This window comes from Tamandua tetradactyla, chromosome 24 (assembly GCF_023851605.1).
Source record: "Tamandua tetradactyla isolate mTamTet1 chromosome 24, mTamTet1.pri, whole genome shotgun sequence".
Taxonomy (NCBI): domain Eukaryota; kingdom Metazoa; phylum Chordata; class Mammalia; order Pilosa; family Myrmecophagidae; genus Tamandua; species Tamandua tetradactyla.
The window spans coordinates 21,056,449-21,078,769 of record NC_135350.1 but is presented as its reverse complement, the minus strand read 5'-3'; the positions used below and the strand labels follow the sequence as shown (position 1 = coordinate 21,078,769).

Genomic DNA, 22,321 nt, shown 5'->3' with positions numbered 1-22,321 from the left:
TCTATCAACAATATCCACAAACTCTCCGGCGGTCAAGCCATCTTGGTTATCACTCAGATTTTGCCAGTTATTACAGAAATTCCTGTTTACTGTTTTCTGGAAGTTAAGTGTCACCACCTGGCTTCATTTTTGGAGCCCTATCATCCCCATAGACATTAAAAAGCCCTGTGTGTAACTGGATGTCCTACTGTCAGCCATGGATTGCAGAAAAGAGCCATCATTTAATTTCTTACAGGTATTGGTGCCCCTTCACCAGTGTATTACTAATGGCTGTGGCAAATCTTCCCATATGGGGAAAATGCTAGCTTTTGCTAGGGAGGGATAAATCACCTCTGCAAATTCTGAGAGTTTGGGGGGCAGGAAAGAGGCACATGGAGAAGGTATGCACAGCCATAATCCACAGGAGCATTCATCCAGATAGTTCCATTACAGGTTTTCCCAACCAGGGTCCTGATCTTAACAAAAAACAGCCTTAGCTAAGCATTTAAACATCTCTGGAGCTCTGCAACTCTTACTGTCAAATCCTGTGTATACACCTCAGCAATGTCTACTTTTCCACTACAGGTGATAAAAGAACTCTTTGTAAGCTACTACAGAGTCCTTCTGTCTCTCACATTTAGCCTTTAACTGTTCATTAATGGCCCCTGGTTTTTCATGATCTTTCCACAAGCTGTCAATACAACTTTGCATAAAACAGCCAACCCTGTTGTCCTTGTAAGCACTATTTACCATTTTTCAAACGCCAGAACCATTGCATCTATAAGGGCATTTCCCTCCACTGAAACATTTCCCACATCAATCCCAGATAATCTTTAGCAACTGGATTGTGATTTTATGTCAGGAACTATCTGTGACCCCCAATGCACCCAAGATGGGATTGCATTTGCCAGCCAAGCTATGACTGAGCCAGTCTCCATAACCCATTATTATTTTTAAAAATATTTTTATTGAGGTATCTTCACACACATACAGTCCATACATGGTATAAAATCAATGGCTCACAATTTTATCACATAGTTGTATATTCATCACCATGATAATTTGCATCTCTCCAAAAAAAGAAATAAAAAGAAAAAATTCATACATCCCATACCCTTTGCCCCTCCCTCTCATTGAGCACTAGTATTTCAAGCTACCCAATTTTAACCCTCCCCCTCTTATTATTTATTTTTTAATCCTTTTTTTTTATTTAACTCATATGTCTATACCTGCGATAAAGGGAGCATTAGACACAAGGTTTTCACAATCACACAGTAACATGTAAAAGCTATATAGTTATATAATTACCTTCAAGAATCAAGGCTACTGGAATACAGTTCAACAGGTTCAGGTACTTCCCTGTAACCACCCTAATACACCATAAATTAAAAAGGGATATTTATAAATGCATAAGAATAACTCCCAGGATAACCTGAACTTCCACTTAAAATTGTGGAAAAGGCAAGGCAGTTAAAATGTAGTTCATCATCAACAAAGAGGAAGTATAATTTAAGAACACAAAAATCATAAAATATTCTTAATAAGTTTATCCCTTTAAAAATGTTCAAATAAATAAGCAGAATTATAATAAACACAGTCAAATTCATACCTGCATTACTATTTCAATGAATAATATTTTATATTCCCTGTCATATGATTTATAATTGTTTATACACAGGTAAAATAATTTATTTGACCAATCCACCAGTTATTTCATTGCTTTGTTTTGTTTTGATTGTTTATAAGTCTTTATACAAAAGAGTTTATTCTGGCATTTTGTGCTTGGATATGAAGTCTTTTAAAAATAGCTTTTACTATCACCTCTTTGATATTTTTGGGCAACATAATTTGAAAAGTATAATACATCATTTTTTTTTCTAAATTTATTTTAATATTTGTTCCTCCTATTATTTATTTTTATTCCATATGTTCTACTCTTCTGTTGATACAGTAGCTAAAAGGAGCATCAGACACAAGGCTTTCACATTCACAGAGTCTCATTGTGAAAGCTATATCATTGTTCAATCATCAAGAAACATGGCTACTGGAACACAGCTCCACATCCTCAGGCAGTTCCCTCCAGCCTCTCCACCACATCTTCAACAACAAGGCAACATCCGCCCAATGCACAAGAACAACCTCCAGGATAACCTCTCAACTCTGTTTGGAATCTCTCAGCCATTGACACTTAGCCTCATTTCACTCTTCCCCCTTTGGTCGAGAAGGTTCTCTCAAACCCTTGATGTTAATTCTCAGCTCATTCTAGGGTTTTTCTTAGTCCGTTGATGCTGAGTCTCAGCTCATTCCAGGATCTCTGTCCCAATAATACATAATTTTAAATGAATTTCATGCAGTGGCACTGAAAAACCTCTATGGACAGGTTTTTTGTTTCTTTTTTTTCAAAGGCAGCAAAAAACATGAGAGTTGAATATTAAATCTTGCTCATTGCTACGTGCACGATCACAGATATAAATAGGATACTGTGACAGTTTAAAAGTAGTATGTACCCTAGAAAAGCCATGTTTTAATCCTGATCCAATCTTGTTGGAGCAGCTGTTTGTTTTAATCGTGATTCAGTACAGCAGGTTGGAAACTTTTGACTAGATTATCTCCATGAAGATGTAACATACCCAATTGTGGGTGTGACCTTTTGATTAGATGGAGATGTACTCCACACAGTCCTGGTGAGTCTTGATCAGTTTACTGGAGTCCATTAAAAGAAGAAACATTTTGGAGACAGCCAAAAATGACAGAAGCCTTAAAGCCTGGAGAGAACAGATGTAGATGCTTAGAGAACAGTTGCTTCAGAGAACAGCAGACATCACCATGAGATGTTAAGCAAGCCAGAACCTGGAGAAAGCCAAGGGAAGCCAAGAGATGAAAGCCAGCCTTGGAAAAGCAAAGTGAGGAACCCCCACAGGAAGAAAGGCTGAAAGAAATGGAGCCGAGGAGTGAGGGACCAGCAGATGCCAGCCATGTGACTTTCCAACTGACAGTGGTGTTCTTGACCCTTCAAACTTCCTTGAATTAAGGTATATTTCCCTGGTTGCATTACTTGGACATTTTTATAGGCTTAGAATTGTAAATCTGTAATTTATTAAATTCCCCTTTATAAAAGCCATTCCAGTTCTGGTATATTGCATTCTGGCAGCTTGTAAACTAACACAGATACTATACATAATTTCTGCAATTTGTTTTTTTTTCACACATATGGACCTACTTGAGAGACTGAAATTTTAAATGACAGTAAAAACCTCCTTTAGAAACAGCACTATTAAAGCTTTGCAAAGGATAATTTAGAGTTGGAGACTGGAAGTTATCTGGTAGGTTGTTGTTATGGTCAAGGCTATTAAAACTTTGCTAAATATTGAAACTCCCTTTGGTGAAAACCTGCTAATCTTTCTCTGTGTGTGTGTGTTGGTGCATGTGTGTGCATGTGTTAATCCTCACCTCATATCTCAAAAGGACTGTGGAGTTTTTAGAGAAGTTTTCCGAAGTACAACTAATCTGGTCTAGAGATACAAATTAGTAGATAGTAGAATAAATCGGTCTGATAAATTCAACTCCAAACTCTTCTTCACGAATATTACTGAAAATAATTGCCTAGTGCTAGTTATTATGCATTAATAACTTCCCTGCTGCTATACCTAATAAACAAATTAAACCTGATTGAGAAGAGTAAGGTACAGAGAGAAGAGTATGTAAAAAGAATATGACTTAATAACTGCCCACAAAACAAAACAAGGAACAAAAGTCTGTGGGGTTCCAAATACAAGGTGTTAGTTATTCACTCAACAATGTCATACAAATGATAATAATAATGTTACTACAAGTTACTGTTGAAATATACTGGAGAATTATTTTTCTCCTGCTTCCTAGATTCTTTGTTTTGCTCTAATTATCTTTCTATCACTATAGAATATATGCTGGTTTGAAACTGTTGTGTACTCCAGAAAAGCCATGTTCCTTACTACTCGTTCAATATTGTGGGGTGGGATCTTTTTTATTAAGTTTTTCCATAGAGATGTGACCCTCCCAGTTGTGAGTGGGACCTTTGGATTAGGTGGTTTCCATGGAGATGTGTCTCTATCTATTCAAGGTGGGTCCCTTACTGGAGCCCTTTTCAGAGAGAACCATTTTGGAAATAGCTTCAGAGCTGAAAGAGTACACACAGCCAGAGACCTCTGGAGATGCAGAAAGAAAATGCCCCAGGGAAGTCATCTGAAGAAGCCAGGAAAGAAAGCTAGCAGACATCATCAGGAAGACATCAGTCTTACCAGCTGAGAGAGAAACCCCAAACATCATCAGCCCTTTCTTAAGTGAAGGTATTATTCCCTGGGTGCTTTGGTTTGGACATTTTCATAGTCTTTGAACTGTAAACTTGCAACTTAATAAATTCTCTTTTTAAAAGTCATTCCATTTCTGATATGTTGCATTCCAGCAGCAGCTTTAACAAACTGAAACAGAATGTATCTTCAATGTGTTTTTAAAACCTTACAGAATATATAAATTAGAAATGCACAATCTATTATCACCCAGTCACAATGATTAAGTTTGCTTAATATTCAAAGAATTTTTATGACTATATATTATCATATACATCTTTAATTTAATTTTCATTTTATTAAAGTAATATGTGCACATAGTTGGACGTCAAATCATTTTCTAAGGCTTATGAAGAAACAGACATATCACAGCACCTTTTATTCTTCCTAGAGGCAACAGCTTTCAGCTTATTTTTGTATTTACCTTGGTTGGCATCTTTAAATATCATAATTATATTGCTATTTTCTGCCATTTTAGTTTCAAGTATTACTTACTGACTTCACTGTGGAACATAATTTATTTTTCTTTCACCCCTCTCCCTGACATTTCTTCAAAAATACAGATACTTTATGAACCCATTTCACCATCATGCTTCCAGTATAATTATAGCCTAATTTGATAGATAAGAATTAGGGTTTATGTTATTATGGCTAGATGGGTAAATTCCATTCACAGCTGAGCCAGGTTGAATATTATGATTAATTTTCCTTTTCTGAATTAGTTTGTCTATCCAAGAGGTAAGAATTCTTTTTTGCTTAGTTTTTCATGAAATAATTATTAATTTAAATCCAAATTATACCCTAGCAGCATATATCTCCTCTCAATTTGTTTAAACATATTGCGTTCTATCATTTCATCTATTTGAAACATTTCTTCATCTTCTGAACTACTCTAATTACCAATCTGCAATTCCTTTCACCTCTCTCTTAAGTTGAATTTCTAATTTTGTTGATCATATGCTCTACTTTTTCTTGATTTATTTCTCACTTGCATGTAGCATAGCCTACATTAAGTTTCTTCAGAATGGATGCAAGGTTTGAGACCTTGTCGGTTTGAAAATGATGTTATTCCAACTTCACAATTGGCTGACAGTTTAGCTTGGTATAGAAGTATATATCAGAAGAAATTTTCCTTCAGAATTTTGAAGAATTGCTTTCATCCTTTAGCTTCCAGAGTTGTTACTGAGAAGACAAATGGGGTATTTTATGTATTACACAAGCCCTCTTTTTTTTCTCTCTATACACAATGCCTCTAAAATTTCACAATTATATGTGCTGGTGCAGATCAGGAAAACAAAACAGGATTTTGATCTGGAAACTTCTGTTCTTCAGTTCTGGGAAATCTTCTTAAAATATTGCTTTTAAAATATTCTACCACCCATATTTCCTGTTCTTTCTTTCTGAAACTTCCAATTTGCAGATGTTACACTTCCTAGATTAGCATTCTTATTTTCCTATATTTCCTTCCTTCCTCTTTCTCTTTCTCCCATTCTACTTTTCTTGGCTCTGTTGATGCTCCTTTTCAAAATAATATCCTCTTCTAGTTTCAGGGATACATTACTTCATCTAATTGAATAATTTTCTTAAGTTTTCTTTTGATATTTTTTGTTTAGTTTACTTTTGTCTTTTTCATAGTTGATGCTTTTCCCAAATGTTATTTGACTATTTGCTCATATTTGAGAATAGGGCATTAAAATTTTGTTTGTGTGAGTGGTAACTGCCTACATTGCAAGATAATTTGGCCAGTTCTTTTGATGGAAAACTTGTCTCACAATATCCTTTTCTTGTACTGGTAAGATTTCTCAGAGAAGACAATCTTATCCAACTGCACACCTGGCTGCAAGTTTTCTGGGACTTAAATTGGAAAGTAATCTATGGGATCTCATGATATATAAACTTTAATTTAATCTTATTTCTAGTCATTTATTCCCACTTCCAACTGGAGGCAAGTTTATATATAAAAAAATCTCCTAAGCAGGGATTCTCTGTTTTATCATCTTCTGAGAATAAATCGTCAGTTTTTTTTTAAAGTGGAGGAGTAGCAGTCACCTGGCTGTAAAGTATAAATAGGGGAACATATCTGGGGTAGGGATAGGGGAATTAAACACAGTTTTCAACTGATATTCCTGTGTTTAACCCCAACTTTACCCCCATTTCCAGAAGTGCCAGGTACTGCCACTTACTAAGACTTCTGAGGTTCATAGTGAAATTGGAATGCTTCACAGATATTTTGCAATCCTTAGCATACAGGTTCTATACATGTTTAGTTAAATGTATACATAAGTATTTAATTTTCTTTGGAGTCACTGTAAATGGTATTGTGTTTTTAACTTCAGTTCTGCATGTTCATTGTTAGTACACTTTACATTTTAATATGTGGAAATATTTGTGAATTTTAGTAAAAAAAAAAATCAGGGTTGAAGACTTCTGCTTCTAACCAAGATGAACTAAATGGAACAATGTTTACTTTCCTACTTTAAACAACTAGAAAGCCAGATAAAATATATCAAACATTGGTTTTCAGCCACTGGACAAAGGTAGCAAGGGACTAGGCTACCTGAGAGAAGGCAAATAAAGTGAACCCTATAAATGTACCAATTTACTGACTGGAGGCAGTTTCCAGGCAGGAGCCCAAACAGAGACCAGTGACCTCTCCAAATTGGAGAAATAGGAATTTAACTTTGGAGACGTCAACGTGGGTAGAATTTGTGGAGAAGAGCCCTGAAGAAGAGGGAGCTGCAAAGAGAAACATTAAAGAATTGCAGAGGGGTCTTCCTAAATCATTGTCTGAGTAGTAACCTGTGCATGAAGAAACTACCCAAGGCTATACAGAAAGACTACTGGAAAGGACTAAGCCAAACAATTTCTGAAGATCTCACACACGCTTGAGATGTTCCCATTGCCTACATGGGAAGGACTTTGCAATACTCAACATTGGGTACAATCCAAGGAAGAACATCACCTTGGTGTATGAGTTGAATTGGGCCTAGACTCAAGGTTGCTCTGGACCTGCCCTAACAAATTAAAAAGGAACCCTCAAAGGAATGTAAGTGATTCTAAATAACTGTGTGCCAAAAAGAAAAGAAAAAATTACTTTTTAAAGGTATTTAATAAAATACAGCTATCAATAATATAAAATTTAGTTCCCAGCATCAAATAAAAAATTATTAGAGATGCAAAGAAGTAGGAAAATATGACTTATAATCAGGAGAAAAAGCCATTAACAGAGAGAGTCAGAAATTACAAGATGGAACAAGGAAACAAAGATATTATATAAAAAAAGCTATTACAAATATATTTCATGTGTATAAGAAGGTAGAAGAAAACATAAGCATAATAACAAAAAAGGACATATAAAGAATCAAATAAGATCTCTGGATATTAAAAGAAATATTTTTGAAGGTAAAAAAATTGCTGGATGAGATTAGCAGCAGCACAGAAAAGACAAATAAAACTTGAAAAAACATCAATAGAAAACATTCAACATTCAAACAGAAAACTTGAATAAAAAGCAGAGAGAAAAAAGACTGAAAAAAAGCAGTTAAGGTATTAGTGACCAGGGGAACAATTAATCAGTCTAACATATGTGGTGTGTCTGAAATACCAGAAGGGAGTGTGGAGAAAAAAATATTTGAAGATATGATGGTCATTGTTATCCCTATTTTTACAATGAAATGATGATAATGACAAAACTTTTAAAAAGCCAAAGGAAAAACACATATTAAATATAGAAGAATAAAGATGAGACTGAGAGCACACTTGTTATTAGAAACAATGAAACCAGAAACACTGGAGAGACATCTTTAAAATAGAGAAAGAAAAATAGGGCCAACCTAGAATTCTTTACTTACTGAAAATATCTTTCAAATATGAAGGCTCAAAAGAATTTTTCCAACGAGCAAAAGATGAGAGACTTTATGGCCAGCAAACCTGAACTACAAGAAATTTTAAAGAAAGTTCTTCAGCAGAAGGAAAATAATGCCAGATGAAATATGGACCTGCACAAAAGAAACTGTAAATGTGTGGGTAAATATACAATATATTTTTTTCTGATGTTTTAATCTCTTTAAAAGATACTTGCCAGTTTAAAGCAAAAAAGAACAGCAATGTTTGGTGGGGCTTATAGCATAAGTAGAAGCAAAATGTGTGAGAAAAACAGTGTAAAAGTCAGGAGAAAGAGACGTATACTGTTAAAAGGTTTTTATGTTACACATGAATGGCATAATATAATTATTATTTTTTTTACATGGGCAGGCACTGGGAATCAAACCTGGGTCTCTGGCATGGCAGGCAAGAATTCTACCTGCTGAGCCACCATTGCACCACCTGGCATAAAATTATTTGAAGGTGGACTATGATTAACTTCAAGATGTAAACTGGATACCTAGAGCAAACACCAGAAAAATAAAGGGAAGAGGTTTATATAATAAGCCATTTGGAGTTAAAATGGCATCATAAAAAGTAATTAATTCAAAAGAAGCCAGGGGGGCAAGAAGGAAAAAAGAAGATGGAGCAAACAGAAACTAAACAAGATATAGATGTAAATCCAACCATACTGATAATTATATTACATGTAAATAGTCTAAATGCTCCAGTTTAAAGACACAGATTGTTGGGCTGAATAAAAGTGCAAGTCCCAAATATGCATTTAAAGAAACTCACCTCAAAGACACAGGTAAGTTAAAAGTAAAAGGAAATAAAATGTATACTGGGCAAACATCAACCAAAAGAAAGCTGGAGTGGCTTTATTAGTATCAAAGAAAACTGATTTCACAACAAAAAACAATACCAGGCATCAAGAAGTTCTGGGGAAGACACGGACATACTTAGCAGTCACATTCCGGTCTTTGCCTACCCCTTTCCTGTTCCCCTCGTCTGCATGCAGGTGTTTGGTATGTTTCCATTTGTGCGTGTAGCATGCAGCTATACAGAATGTTTCTAATGTTCTTAACTGGCTCCATCTGCTTCCCAGGGCACAAAGGTTGCTCACTAGCAGAGTGCCCTCCCCTGGACTGTTAAAATGCCTACTACTAGGGCAGTGCAAGTCTCACTCACCTCTGATGTGAAGCAAGTTTTGCAGAGCTGCCATCCAGTGATCCTGACCCAAGCCTTCGGAGGGGACTAGCCACAGTGGAATCCTATCCCCTGCTCTTTTGGGCCCTTTGTGCTGTTTAAGTGTAAAGTGGTCATTTGCAGGAAGTCTCTGTTGTGCTTAAGTCTGTGCTCCCACAGAATGCCATATAGTAACTCGCTCTACAAGAGGGACATTTTATGATAAAGTGGTCAGTTTATTAGAGGACATAATCCTAAATATGTATGTACAAAGTATGTGTTTGTTTCAAAGTATGTGAAGCAGAAAAACTTATAAAGTGAATGGAGAAATACAGGAATCCACAATTTAGAGTTTTGGCTTTAATATTTCTCTCTCAGCAGCTGATAGAAAGAGTAGACAGAAAATCAGTAAGGCTATAGAAAACTTGAACAACACTACCAATCAAATTGACTTAATTGAAATTTATAGAATATTTCCCTGAACAAAAGAATATACATTTCTCTTAAATGCACATGGAACATTCACCAAAATAAACTATATTCTGGGCCACAAGAAATCTCTATAAACATAAGCAATTTGAAATTATATGAAGTAAGCTTTCTGACAAAAATGAAATTAAATTCCAAATCAATAGCAAAAAGAAATCTAGAAAATTCCCAGATTTGGAAACCAAGTAGCACACTTCTAAACATACAACCTAGGTATAAATAAGTCTTTTTTTTATATCAATGAAACTGCAAAACAATATTTATGTCCTTACTTCCAACCAGGCATCAGCCATGTATTCCCTCTTATTTAGAAATTCTGAGTGCCATCAGGCACTGAGATTATAGATGTTATTATTCTCCATTTGCAAATAAAAACCGAAGCCCAGGGAAATTAAATCAGAGAATAAATAAAATACTGTGCCAGTCTTCAAACCCAAATCTTCTGATTCCAAAACTGTTCTTGTTTTTAACTATTCTGTATGCCCATTCAAACATAAGAAAGTTGGAGAGTGAAGGCAGGGATGACTTTATTTGAAGCTCTTCAAACTCTAAACTCCACAAGTACAGAGAATACAGTTGATTATTTTTTTATTGAATGACTCTAATTAATTGATTAAATAAACCATTTTCAATGGTCATATTTACTCATTTGAGGCATAAAAATAAGTCCAAAGAATGTGAGTTAGTATATTTTAAAACTAGTTCTATAGAAATCTGATATTGTAGGATAATAAGTTTGGAAGATAAATTCAATAATTTACACAGGTTTTGTAAGAATGTATTTGCAGAAAACTGTTGTGTTCTGTGGCTTTGGAATGATAATACGTATCATTTTCCCAAAGCAAACAAAATAAAAAAACACAAGCTCCATAACACATCAATTACAATGGCTTAAAGTTAATAAAACTACCAAAATCTAGTATTAGTGAAGATACAACTTGCATGTTTTGATGGTGAGAATGCTAAATGATATTGCCACTTTAGAAAACATTTTGGCAGTTTCTTACATAAACATACATTTACCATTTGACCTACAAACCCTAGTCTTAGATTTATCAAAGAGAAATGAAAAGCTATGTCCATACAAGACCTATATGTAAAATGTCTAAAGCACCATTATTCACAAATTACCAATCCTGAGGAATAGATGACTGATTGGTACACCCAAACAATGGGATTTTTAAATTAATTTTTTATTGTGAAAAATAACATATATAAAAAAATCAATAAATTTCAAAGCACACTGCAACAACTGGTTGTAGAGCAGATTTCAGAGTTTGGTATGGATTGCACTTCCACACTTTTAGAGTTTTCCTTATAGCTGCTCCAAGATACTGGAACTAAAAGAAACATCAATATAGTGATTCAGCAGTCATACTCATTGGTTAAATCGTATCTTCTCTGTCATAACTCCACCTTCTTTGATCTTTCTCCCAATATTTAGGGGTGTTTGGGCTATACCCATTCCAACGTTTCCATGTTGGAAAGGGCTGTTGATAAGATGGGATGGGGAGAAGGAACTAGTTGATGTTCTGGAGATGCTGGCCACTCTGGGTTTGAGGACTCAGCTGGCCTAGGAACCCATCTGGAGGTTGCAGGTTTCTGGAAAGTAATCATAGTGCATGGAACCTTTGTTGAATCTCAGATGAAGCCCTAGGTGTTCTTCAGGGTTGGCAGGAATAGTCTTGTTTGAGGTTTGGCACACCATGATAGTGGCAACATCTAGCTGAAGATTGTGCAACAGTAGCCTCCAGAGTAGCCTCTCCACTGTATCTGAACTCTCTAGCCACTGATACCTTATATTATTACTTTTCTTTTCCCCTTTTGGTCAGGAAGACATTGTAGATCCCACAGTCCTGGTGCCAGGGCCAGGCGCATCCCTGGGAATCAAATCCCACATTGCCATGTAGACTTTCACCTCTGGATTCCATGTGCCACATAGCAGGGAGGGTAATGATTTCACTTGCAGAGTTGGGCTTAGAGAGAAGCCACATCTGAGCAACAAAAGAGGTCCTCTGGAGATAACTCTCAGGAATAACTATAGATAGGCTAAGCTTCTTCACTACATAAATAAGCGTCACAAGAGCAAGCCTCAAGATCAGGGCTTGGCCTAATGACTTGGGAGTCCCTAATGTTTGAGATAATATCAGGGATTTCCCTGGTGGTAAAATTTAATAATTTCATATTTTTCCCTCCTATCTCTCAAGGGACTTTGGCGATACCTTTTAATTACCAGCTCAACATACTCCGGATGTATCCAGACATTACATTAAGCTATACAAAAAATTGCAAACCCTTATTCCCATTCTGGGCTTCCTGGTTTTGGGCTGTTCAAATGATCTAGCCAGACAGGCTGAATTACATTATGTGCTACCAAAAATTTAGACGAAATAAACCTCTCTTCCTTTGGTCTCACAGAGGAAGTGAAGTTCTAAATTACAGATCATGTTTTTCTTACCCCTGTATTCTGTTTCACCTTATTCCCAACCCAACTGGTTTTGTTCTTATCTCTAACTGAAGCCTGGTCTCTTTTTCATTTTCTTTAACAGTTGTTGTATGTGGCAATACTGACCGCCAGACCTGCAGAACTCCTCACTCTGAGTCTTAGGTATCACACAGGTAGGTACCCAAAGTTCCAGGGAAATATCAGGTTAAACACATATAGTATAACCTCACAAAATCTAGAAATAACAATTACCTGTCTGGACGAAATGTGACTACTATAAGCGCTTACAATCTAGGCCCCAATTTTCTTATAAGTATTTTGTAAATGAGACTTTTTACGATATTTGCTCTTTTGTGTCTGGCTTATTTTGCATCACATAATGTCCCACGGGTTCATTTACAATGTTGTATACCTCATGATTTCATTCCTTCCTGTAGCAGCACAATATTCGATCATATGTATACACCACAGGTCACCATTCTACTTTTCAGTCAATGTATTCCTCAGCTACTTCTGTCCATGGGGTATCATGTATAATATCCAAAGTCAACAGTCCATCAATACTCTCAATTTTACACAATTTTCTTTGCCACCCAAGAGAAAAATAATTGATAAACATACTTTCACCTAATAGAAAATCCAACCCTCCCCTTAATTCTTGTCCCTCCCCACCTCCCCCATTATTTATTCCTGGTAATGCTATGGTACTGTTACTGTCTTCCTGTTAAACATAGCCCATGGCATGCAACAGTTTTCTCCCTTTACCCTAATATTATACACTCTTTGTAATAACTTTGAAGTAGTTCATGCAAGAACTTATTTATATTTGTATTGTTAATTAGAGGGAAACATGGCTCTATTCAATCATGTCCACCTTTAGTATGGCAATATTATTTATAGCAGACAACAGAATATTATTCTCAATAAAAAGGGTTGGACTACTGAGAAATGCAACAAGATCAAATCCCCTAAGCACTAAGCTGAGTGAAAGAAGCTAGATGCAGAAGTCTGTCTCCTAAGTGCATTTTCTGACATTTTGGAAAAAATAAAATTATAAGCATAGAAATTCAATCAGTGGTTGCCAAGAGCTGGAGACAAGAGAAGAGGATTAAATTAAAAACGTACAAGGAATTCTTGGGGGTTAGGTTGATAGTATATTGTGTATTTTGAGTTTGATGTTGCCACCTTTTGTCAATGTTCATCGACCTATACAACTAAAGAGTGAATTTTACCATATCTCAATTAGACCTGAAAAAAAAAACCCCACAAATACAAGTGATATTTGATACATTTTTAAAAATTATGTTTATATAGAGTTTGAGCTAACATGAGAAAATGCTTGTGATACATGTTAAGTAAAAAATAAATCTGAATACAAAATTGTTTGTACATTATAATCATAACTAGGCAAAAACAGCAATAAATCATTACATGTATAGAAAAGACAGGAGGTATGCAACAAAAGATTAATAGTTGTTTTTGAGTCTTGGGAATATGGATCATTTTTCTCCTCCATTTTCAACATTTTCTAAGGTTTACATAATGTTGTTTTTTCTTTTTTTTTTTTTTTTTTGCATGGACAGGCATCAGGAATTGAACCCCAGTCTCCAGCATGGCAGGTGAGAATTCTGCCACTGAGCCACCATCGCACCACCCTACAGAATATTGTTTTTATAATGGAAAAATGTATAATAAGGTTATTATAAAATGTTATTGTACATATAATGCTATAATTTTTTATATACATAATGGTACTTGCAAGGATAGATTTCATGTACCATTGCAAATTTAGATGAATAAAGGAGGTCATCTGAAGAAGTATACAATGGCATTTACTACTGAAACCTGCTAAAACCACTATTAGCACAGAATGTAGGGGAGCAAGATTTGAATCTTATATCACAGTAGACCACTTCCTTCCTCAAAAAACAAATCAAAGAAAAAGAAACAAAATAATTTAGGTATTTACATAGAAGACATTTATCAATTACAGGCAGACAGATAGGTAAATATATAAACTACCATTGTTAATATACAAGCTCAAAGGTCCAGTATGGCATTAGGGCACGACTTATGAAGTTGGCATTTCAAATTAAAAGTGGAATAAATGACTACTCAGCTGAATCCTAGGCCTTAATTAGCCATTGTGAAGGAAAGCTTGCCTTTCTTTTACCTGCTAGAATCATGGTAATGGAAGTGAGAAATCATATATTGTTTTAGTTTGTTAAAGCTGCAGGAATACAATATACCCAAAAAAAAAAAAAAAGCAACAGCTTTTAAAAAGGGGAATTTATTAAGTTGTGAGTTTACAGTTCCAAGACCATGAAAATGTCCAAATTAAGGCAACAACAAGAGGTTACCTTCACACAAGAAAGGATGATGTCCATCTGGAATACAAGTGGGAAGGCAAGTGGCTGGCGTCTGCTGGGGTCTTCGGCTTCTAGACACCTCTGTCAGCTGGGAAGGAAAGACCATGTCTGCTAGTATCCCAGCTTCTTCAACAGCTACCATAGGGTCATTTTCTTTCATCTCCAAAGGTCTCTGGCTGTGTTGGCTCTCAAACTTTTCCCAAAATGGTCCCTTCTTAAAAGACTCCAGTAAGCAAGCCCACCTTGCAGTGGGTGGAGACACATCTCCATAGAAACCACCTAATCAAAAGGTTATATCCACAGTTGGGAGGGTCACATCTCCATTGAAACAACTTAATCAAATGATCCCAACCAGCAATATTTAATGAGGATTAAAGAACATGGCTTTTCTGGGGTACATAACAATTTCAAACCAGCACATTTACTTTCACTTACAATGTTCAGCAAGGGTAGGAATGGAAAAATACCCTATACTCTGACCACATGCGTAACACCTGGCAAGCTTACTGTTCAAATCGACTTAGTATGGACAGCATGACATTTATATATTTGACTAAGATTTTTAAGATTCTCACAAATGCCAGGAAATCATCTACAATAGTCAGTTTGAACCATAATCATGCATTTTAATTTTAAATTGTCAGGCTTGAATTTTGATGGGAGGTGTTAAGTTATTTCTGCAAAATTACGAAGTATTTACTATGTGCCAGGTTCTGTGATAGGTCCTGCGGTATAACCTAGAACAGACACAGAAACTGCTTCCTATCTTTGTGGTGCTCATAGTCTTGAAGGAGAGACAGATATTTATGAATAATCTCAAATTAATGCAACTTTAAGAGCAATGAAGAAAACCACAGTATATAAAATGGGGTCTAGTATTTTAGGCTCATACTTAATGAGGGTGTTATAGCAGGCAAAATGGAGAGAAGTGCATTTCAGGCAGGGAGACAATTAAAAAGCTGCCCAATCCTATAAAGTTATTTATAATATCAAGAAACATGTTGAGGCCAATGTATAGCAGTAGAGTATGTGTCTTGAAGAAAGACGAGAAAGATGCTAAGGAAGTTGGAGATCATGCTTTGGCAGCCAATATAGATTCTTAATCATGACCCCATTTTTGCTTTAAAGGGGTAACCAGAGTATTAATGGAAATAATGGGCTGGATATGAGGAGTGACTAGGAGGCTAGTAGAAGCTCTGAGGTAATGAGGTACCAAGCAAAGAATTTAAAATAGAGAATGGAAAAGAGATGGATTGCAAATAAATATCTGGCTTGGAATCTAAAGGACTTTCTTTTAGGACATGAGAGCGAGAATAACTGAACAGGCCTCAGAGGTCTCTTTCTTCCTTGGGAGCTCATGAAGGAAAGGAAAAAGATCAGATGGAGGCTGAGAGGAGAGTTGGGGTAAATATAGGATAATTTTTTTAAAAATATGGAATATGTGAAGTATTTATACCAATAGTTATAAATTTTTACAAAATGAATCATAAGCAAGCATTTCTGCTTCTCATCATGATAGTAAAACTACTATTAGATTAGCCCTCCCACCCCACCACTGTAAACAACTAGAAACCTGGACAAAGTATATGAAACAATGGTTTCCAAATACCAGACAATAGGCAATACAGGCAAATCCTCTGATCTACCTGGCTTTCTGTATAGATGTGCTCTCCAACCACATTACAAGAAAGAGGAACAAAAGCACAGCATGGCAGTCTTGAAGACTTGAGAAGACAGAGATCTGAGTTCAGGGAGGCTGAGGATTTGCAAAGTAGAGTAATGGGGAGAAGGGAGATTTATAGAGAAAAAGCTCCAGAAATATATATGGGGGTCTCCTTAAGGATTTTATACTTATAGCAATCTTAATTAGATGCTCAATAGTCATTTGTGATCAATATTGAAACATTGTGTTACTATATTGACCTCATAGCCCCAAAGAAATCACTGTAAGAAAACAAAACCCAAACCAAAAACCTAAGTGTAGCTAAAAAAAAATATGTTGATAGTGATGACAAAAATAATTATGATGATGAAAATTAACACTGAGTATGTATATGTGTCAGGCACTGTTCTAATTGCTTTATATCTATGAATCTGCACAATCTACTAAGGTAGGGATTATCATCTATATGTTTACAAGTTACTTAATTTATCCAAGACCTTATGTATAGTAAATGGTAAAGCCAGGATTCAAGTATAAGCAACCATCTGGCTACAGAGTCTGTGGTCTTTTCTATTATGCTGTAACTGCCTATCAGTAGTGGATGGTAGAAGGTTTTCGTTGTTTTGTTAAATTGTTTTTAAATACTCTTTCTTGACAAAATTAAAAGTTGGCAGTTATGCTGATTCTTCCAATTAAAAAATTATTGGTTATTGAAATCTAAAAGCCTGAAATCACTTGTTTGTTAGGCCAACAGAGAGGCAAGTAAATGGAAATTCAAGAGTAGGAAACTGATGGAGCAAGGTCTTGTAGGAATCGAACACTAGAATGCAGGAAGCAGTTAGACTGGAAGAACACGGAAGAAGCTAAGTACAGAAGGAAGTATGTGCACCTTTAGAAATGATCGTGAGGAAAGTTTTTTTGGTCATTAAAAATCAAGGTCATCTGAGCTAAATATAATCCTGGGTAGTGTTAAATAGGAGGCTTATACAGGATAGTGAAGATCTGGAGCAATATTTCTGAAGAATTGGAAAATAATGGACAGACTAGAGAAATAGAATGATTTCAAGACTAAATGTCTTGATGGAGTTAATAAATTTAATGGAAGTAAGGGAACAGAAAGTGTAGAAGCATTTGAAATTATGGTGAGGTGGGATCTCTGAATTTACGATTCCAAAGCCAGAATAAAGGCTCATTCATGATGTTCATGAAGATGATAATACTGATCATAACTATTATCCTTGGGGTGTTGGGTATATGCGATACATTGATTGGGGTGGTGGTTATAACTTCTCTTCCTCTATTTGGCCCCACCCCGCCCCACTCCTACCTCAACCATATCTCCAAGGGTACCTATGGTAGACTGTATTATGGATACCAACAAAAGGCATGTTCTTAATCTTAATCTGCATTCCTGTGGCTGGAAACCAATTTGTAAATAGAAATCTTGAAGATGTAATATCATAAGGTGTGGACTCACTTGTGAATTGGATCTTCGAAGATTCTAGTTAGACATGCTTGAACTGAATCAGGGTGGAACTTAATTTATATTTTTGGAAGCCTTATAAAGAGAAGTCAGAGGAGGAGCCAGAAGCTGGAAGTCAGAGGAAACCAGAAAGACAGCCAAGGACAGAGAGAGATATCACCATGTGAGGGAAGCAGACATGCAAGGTAAGGAACCCCAAGGACTGCAGCAAGCCAGCACCAGACTGCCACAGACTTCAGGGAGAAAACAAGGCCTGGCTGATGTCTTGATTCTGGCCTTTCACCCTTCGAAACCATGAGCCAGTAAATTCCTGCTGTTAAGCCCATCCATCGTGCTGTCTTTGTGACAGCTACCTGGCAAAGTAAGATAGTTCTTGGTACTGGAATGTAGGGTGCTGTAATTACAAATACCTAAAAATGTGGAAGTTTTGGAATTGGGTAATGGTTAACAGGCTGGAAACTTTTTGAGGTGCTTGGTAGAAAAGCATAGATTGCTTTGAAAAGACTGTTATGGATATGAAAGGTGTTTCTGGTGAGGACTTAGAATAAAGTGAGAGCAGTAGAAAAAGCAGAAATAAAGTGAGAGCAGTAGAAAAAGCGTGCATGGTCTTAGAGAATATATAATGTATTATAAGCAGAATGTTGGTAGAGATACAGACACTAAAGAAGTTTCCAGTGAGACCTTTGAAGAAAATGTTGAATGTTATTGGAAACTTGTTATAAAGTGGCAGTGCACAAGATATTCCATCTGATGTCAGATGGAAGGCAGAACTTGTAAGCATTAAACTTAGATATTTACCTAAGGAGATTTCCAAGCTAAGTGTGGAAGGTGGACTCTGGTTTCTCCTTGCTGCTTATCGTAAAATGAGGACTGAACTGTTAAGTAAAAAGGAAACAGTAATTGATGATTTGGAATATTCTTAGCCTATCCATATATGTTCTGAGACTAGGGCCAGAAACGCTCTATCAGGGTACTTTCCTGGGAGGTGAGTTTACAGAGTATATAGCTCCACACAAAGGTGTAGCTGAATTATCCTTTGCTAAAGAGATTAGGACTATGATTTGTGGATCACAGTCAGCCTTTTCAGAGGAAATCAGATTCAGAAATGCATTTTCCCAGGAAGTTTCTGTGGAAGATCCTTTTGTCTGATGGTTTGATCCCCTGTGAACTATATGCAAAACTAATAAGGTTGTTGAGAATTTTATATGAGCAGAAGCACTGCCAGCCTAGACTGAAAGAGATAGAGACAGGACAAAATGAGAGGAAAATGACTTCAAGGACAGAATGATGGAAGCAGAATTTTGGACTAAAAGTGCTTTCCTTGGATCAAGAGTGAGGGATTTCTACCTGTCCCTTTAGATAAGGTGGGGTTTCGACCCTTTGAAGCTGTATTATCAGTTAAAGTGTGGACGCATTTGTGAATAGTAATCTTAGAAGATCCTATCTAAATGCGGTCAAACTGAATCAGAGTGGACCTTAATCCAAATTTAGATGCAATCAACTGGAAAAACCCATATAGGAGATAAACAAAAGAACTGCAACACGATATTGGATTGCCATCACCAGAATACTAATGACTCAAGGAGAAAGCATAGCCTTGCCAATGCCTTGATTTTGGACTTCTGGCCTCTAAAACTGTGAGCCAATAAATTCTTGTTGTTTAAGTCAACCCACTGCGTAGTGTTTGTCCTAACAGTCTGGCAAACTAAGGCACTGCTTCTACATGTGACCTGCAGGTATTGAAGATAATAGTTAATGAACAGATGAGAGGGCAAAGACGTTTGACTTGCATGATTTTCAGGAAAAACAAGTTCCCAGTCCTCCTTCCACCAAAAGTAAATTCCTATTCACCAAAAATGAAAGGAACTTTTAATATAAACACCAACTTTTTTTGTTTCTGTCCCCACCAAAATTCTTGTTTGTGCAATGCTGTTTTATTGAAATCTGGTACACAACCCAGGGCTAGATCACTTGTTCTACGTACATTTTTTTCTAACTCTTTAAATTGTATCATATAACATATATACAGAGCAAAAAAAGAAAAAAGCAATAGTTTTCAAAGCACTCTTCAACAAGCAGTTACAGGACAGATCCCAGAGTTTTGTCATGGGTTATCATACCACCATCTCAGATTTTTCCTTCTAGCTGTTCCAGAACATTAGAGGCTAGAAGAAATAAGTATCTTTTTTATCATCATAATTGACCTTTTTTTGGTGTGTGAAAAATAATATATATACAAAGAAGTAATACATTTCGAAGCACAGCACAACAGGTAGTTGCGGAACAGATTTCAGAATTTGATATGGGTTACAATTCCATAATTTTAGGTTTTTACTTCTAGCTGTTCTAAGATACTGGAGACAAAAAGAAATATCAATATACTGATTTAGCAATGATACTCATTTGTTAAACCCTACTTCCTTCTCTGTATAACTCCACCATAGCCTTTGATCTTTCTCCCATTCTTTAGGAGTATTTGGGCTATGCCCATTCTAACTTTTTCATATTGGAAGGGTCTGTCAATAATATGGGGTAGAGAGATAGAACTAGCTGATATTCTGCAGAGGCTGGCTCCTCTAGGTTTCAGGACTTATCTGGTCTAGGGACCCATTTGGAGGCTGTAAGTTTCTGGAAAGTTACCCTAGTGTATGGAACCTTTGCAGAATCTTATATATTGCCCTAGGTATTCTTTAGGATTGGCTGGTTATGATAGGTAGTCATGTCTAACTGAAGCTAGCAAAAGAGTGGCCTTGAGAGTAGCTTCTTGACTCTATTTGAACTCTTTCAGCTACTGACACCTTATTTGTTACACTTCCCCTTTCAGTCAGGATGGCACTGCTGACCCACAGTGCCAGGGCCAGACTCATCCTTGGGATCTCCCATGGTGCTAGGGAGACTTTCAGCCCAGAATACCATGTGCCACATAGGGGTGAGGGCAATGATTTCACTTGCAGAATTGGGTTTAGAGAGGGTGAGGCCACATCTGAGCAACAAGAGGTCCTCCTGAAGTAACTCTTAGGCATGCCTATAGGTAGGCTGACCGTCTCTATTACCTACATGTAAGTTCCACAAAGGCAAGCCTCAAGATGAAAGGCTTGGCCTACTGATTTGGGTGTTCCTAGTGTTTGACACAGTATCCAGGGTTTCCTCAGTAAACACCAACCTTTTAATAGTCATTTGGCATATCTCCCTGCCTCAAGAATATGAATCTGTACCTAAACAGATCTTCATAGATTTGTCATTGTAATTTTATTTTGAAATTTTGAATGGGGTAAAGTAACAGAAAATAGTTTATTCAGATTCAGTTAACTCTCTTGCTGATGACTGTATTATGTTTTAGTGAAGGACGGTCAGAAATACTGAATTTAAACAGCCCAGAATGGGAAGGGTTGCTCAAATTCCATCACTCTGCAACTTTAAAATAAAGTTAGGAAAGTTTTCCTTCAAAAAAAATGTATTTACGCGAGGTGCACTAGTTGCTCAGTGGCAGAATTCTCGCCTGCTGTGCTGGAGACTCGGTTCGATTCCCTGGGCCTGCCCACGCAAAAAAAAAAAAAAAGTAAAAAAAGTATTTATTGCAACTGGTTGTTACCTTACATAACATAAAATAAATGTTAGAATACGTACAATTTCTCGGTATGATATGTTGTGGAGTTCAGAACTGTAAATCGGTACGATTATATTAAGATATTCCATCACACATACACCATGCAATCGGTAAGTGCACTATTTCAGGTATTCTGACTTCAGTAACAATATGAAACAAAGACAAATCATGGAAAATGTTTCAGGGGAATGAAGTTGTCTCCTTCCATCTTTTAAATCTTTAAAAAATGTTCGTAATAATTAAAATGCAAAGCTCTTAATGGTTACGTTAGGATTCTAACAGACGGCCTGCAAGGCAAAACAAAATCCTAGAGCTTTATATTCTTTTACCACATTCCCAAAGCGTTTTAGTTGACGGAGAAATGAACTGACTACGTAAGGAACTGGAAATAATTAAGAAAATATTACGGTTTTTTTTCCGAGTTGTAAACCCTGGACCTCGGAGCAGAGTTGTACTAACTTGCACAGGGGCAGAGCGGAAAGCAGTACCTAGTTCAGATTTTTATTTTGTTTTTTAAACATGGCCTGTGGAAACGAGGAAGCAGAATTTGGTACCGCGAAGGGGCTCTTTGGTGAGTTTTAGGGCCACGGCATTCAACCTGTTCTGGGAAGAGGCCGAGAGAAGAAGGGCCAAAGTAAAGACAGGCGGCAAGAGAAACTCACTTTTGAAAGGCATTTTCCGGTTACAAAGCACCCTCACATGCTTTATCTCATCGGACACAGTATCCTTTCTGCTAGCCTCCGGCGACGACAGAAGTGAAAGGCCCAACTGGCGCTCCCTTCTTCGAAACCGGGATTCCAAGGAAGGTCGCTACTGCGGGCGGCACCCCCTCCCCCGGCGCCGGCCCGGCGGACACGTCACTCGCCCTCCCCCAATCAGCGTCCGGCAGGTCACCTCTCCTCTCAGGG

At 36.7% G+C, this 22,321-nt stretch overlaps 1 long non-coding RNA gene across 1 annotated transcript in view; it reads right to left on the bottom strand.

Annotated features, from left to right (window-relative positions):
* The window catches only part of LOC143668088 (uncharacterized), a 90,876-nt gene extending 68,561 nt beyond the window's left edge, over positions 1–22,315 (bottom strand). The window contains exon 1 of the long non-coding RNA XR_013168287.1: positions 22,076–22,315. This is a non-coding gene — a long non-coding RNA (uncharacterized LOC143668088). The remainder of the gene's footprint in view (positions 1–22,075) is intronic.
* Positions 22,316–22,321: the final 6 nt, after the last annotated feature.